Source organism: Mastomys coucha, unplaced genomic scaffold (genome assembly GCF_008632895.1).
Source record: "Mastomys coucha isolate ucsf_1 unplaced genomic scaffold, UCSF_Mcou_1 pScaffold18, whole genome shotgun sequence".
NCBI lineage: Eukaryota > Metazoa > Chordata > Mammalia > Rodentia > Muridae > Mastomys > Mastomys coucha.
The window spans coordinates 98,599,646-98,602,732 of record NW_022196900.1 but is presented as its reverse complement, the minus strand read 5'-3'; the positions used below and the strand labels follow the sequence as shown (position 1 = coordinate 98,602,732).

Sequence of the window (3,087 nt, the reverse complement as noted above, 5' to 3'; positions counted from 1 at the left end):
ACACACACACACACACACACACCGGGAGAGAGAACGCGGCTACGCCCCCGCACAGGCCACGCCCCTCACCTGCTGACCTCGACCGCCCCGTTGTCATGGCGACGCGCGTACACAGGCCAGGCAGTCGCGCGGGGCGCGGGCCAAGCTGGAGACTCGGCGGAGCGCGGCGGGCCGCCTCTCCCTGGGTCTGGCAAGCTGCTCCCAGTCTGCGGGGCTCTCGGAGGAGAACAGAGCCCCAGCTTCCTCCTCCTGCCAGGTGAGTGCGGTTCCAGGGATGACTGGCAGAAAGCAGTGGCGATGAGAGGAGGCGTGTCCCCACCCAGAGTTCTCCGGAGTGCTCCAGTTCCAGGGCAGCTGTTCAGACACCAACCATTCCACCTTAAGTGCAGTCACACCCTGTCCCCAGAGGCATCCCGATGGAAACCTTAGGCCCCAGGACCTCCATCTGGTGCAGCTGGGATTAGAAGGGGACTCTCACCCTTAGGGGGTCGTCCACTAGCAGGCAGAGAGATTCCTTGCCTGGCCTCACATGCCCAGCTATAACTCAAAGGAAAATGTATAGCTGGCTCCCACACTAAGTAGCCCTCATCAGAATACATCTTCCAAAGTCTGCCTCTAACCCATCTCTAACCCACGTATGACGGAAGCTGTTTGGCTCAGAGCACTGTATCAAGAGAGAACCAACCCACAGTTTCACACTCTCAAGTGAATACAGTACTTTCAGGCCGATGGGGGACTGTACAGGGCTGGACAAAGGTGGAGAAACACTGCCTAACCAAGGCAGTGAGAGAAATAGGCTGAGCTTCCAAAATTCCGTCTAGGATTGATCCGGGAGGGGGAGGGGATGAAAGGTAGCCTCATCCTTGGCTAGAGCTGAGCCGACTTTCAGGTATCATTTGGCCTTTCAAGTGTTGACAGAACACTTCTATCTGCCTGGAGTGGCAGCTCCCAGCTCCGGAGATGAAGTAGTGAGTGGCCAAGACTGTCAGGATGGCAGAGCCCCAAGCTCTCCCTAAGCTAACAAGGGAGGGAATACAGGCAGAAGAACGGGAGACTCCCTCCCCCTGCCTTGGCTGTTCTGCATCCACTCTGGGTTCCCACATGCAGGTGGGTGTGCTGGTACATGCCTGTGAACACAGTCCCCAGAAGATGAAGGCAGAAGATTCAGGCGTTCAAGGTCATCCCTGAATGCCTGTCCCTGATTAGGCTCTTTCTCTGTACAGGGTGGCGATGGAGGGCAGAGACCCCGAGTGTCCTCACATCACAGCTCGAGGGGGGTTTGTTTCTATCCCCAGCCTCTGTAACTCTACTTTCCAGAAGTTTCTCAGTAGAAATGAAAATGACGACTTGTCTTAGACCTGGCATTGAGACGTCTCCTGGGCACCTGGATGTAGTAGCTCAGTTAGAATTCAGACAGAAAGACACATTATCATCAATGTTTTAGAAATGTTAGGTGTCACTGAAGTGTTTGTTGATTTTTTTTTTTAACTGTGCAGAACTTATTTTGGAGTGTGTTATAAGACAAAAGTAGCGATGGATGGATAGGAGGGAAGCAAAACAGGGCATTCTGGGCTACAAGTGGTAAACACCTGTAATCCTAGCACCCGGCAGGAGACTGGGAAATGAGTTCACTCATTCTCAGCTATACAGTGAGTTTGAGGCCAGCCTGGACTACCTTGAAAACTTGTCTCAAAGCCCCAAACCCAAAAATGATGATAAAAATAATAGCAAACTATCCAGGTGGTAGAGGAAATAGATCTCTACCCCTTTCTTCTTGCTTTTAATGTGTCTGGGGGTGCGAGGGAGTTGCCTGCATGTACGTCTGTGCACTGTTCACACTCAGTGCCCACAAAGGCCAGAAGAGGGGATCAGATCCCTGGGTCCTTGGGTGATAGATGACCATGAACCACCATGTAGATGCTGGGAATCGAACCCGGGTCCTTTACGAATCTGAGAGGCCAGTGCTTTTAGCCTCTGAGCCATCTTTCTGGCTCCCTTCACTTTTCTTTCTTTCTATGTACCCTCACCCACCCTCAAACTCACAATCCTCCTGTCTCAGCTTCCCCAGTGCTGGGTTACAGGCATACACCACCACAGCTGGCTCACTGTCCACTTTAAATATCTCCATACATTTGACATTTTCATCATAAAATGGTGGAGGGAATCCGTGCAGAGTCCTGATCACACAGAATCCTGCATCTTCCTACCCTGCCTTTAGAAGTCAGTCCTTGGACCAGTGAGATGGCTCAGCAGGTAAACGTACTTGCCAAAAAAGCCTGAGGAGCTGCATTTGGTCCCCATCACACACCCACAGCGGAAAGAAGAAAAGGGTAGATGCCTGCATGATCTCCATATGCTTACTGAGGTGTATAATACCTCAGTAAAACACACACACAGAGAGAAGGAAAGAAGGAGAGAGAGAGAGAGAGAGAGAGAGAGAGAGAGAGAGAGAGAGAGAGAGAGAGAAAGAGACAGAGAGAGTTTTAAAATAAAAATTGAAAGCACCCCCTTTCCTAATTCAATATATGGAGAAATGCAGCAGCTTACAAAGAAAGGATCAGTTGAAGCCTGCTTTTTCAGTGGCTTTGAACTCATTGGGAGCTTGTGGGTCTCAGAACTAGAGTTTGAGAGGCCCAACTTAGCATCAGTAATAGCAGAGTTTGTTGTTGCCAGGCAACCTGGGAAAGAGTAACTCACCCACAGTGTCTGAAGTAGTAAGTGCTGGGTCATAACCAAGCGAAATGAGCAGTGGGTGTCACAGATAAGTAGGCTGAGGGAGAGGGTAGCCGCTGTCTGAGACATTTGGGGTATGGTTGGGATATTTAGAGCTCTGTTTTGTTTCTCTAGTTAAGAAATACCTGCCAGGCAGTGGTAGAACACGCCTTTAATCCCAGCACTTGGGAGGCAGAGACAGGTGGATTTCTGAGTTCGAGGCCAGCCTGGTCTACAGAGTGAGTTCCAGGACAGCCAGGGCTAAACAGAGAAACCCTATCTTGAAAAACCAAAAGAAGAAAGAAATAGAAAGAGAGAGAGAGAGAGAGAGAGAGAGAAAGAGAGAGAGAGAGAGAGAGAGAGAGAGAGAGAGAG

The 3,087-nt window shown here is 50.7% G+C and overlaps 1 protein-coding gene across 4 annotated transcripts in view; it reads left to right on the top strand.

Moving 5' to 3' along the window:
- Window positions 1-85: 85 nt before the first annotated feature.
- Window positions 86-3,087, top strand: part of Fhad1 (forkhead associated phosphopeptide binding domain 1) — a 128,632-nt gene continuing 125,630 nt past the window's right edge. For 3 of the 4 annotated variants that reach the window (XM_031379356.1, XM_031379354.1, XM_031379355.1), the window contains exon 1: window positions 86-256. The gene's annotated coding sequence lies outside the window, so the exon portion shown is untranslated. The remainder of the gene's footprint in view (window positions 257-3,087) is intronic. The other variant, XM_031379357.1, reaches the window with a different exon arrangement.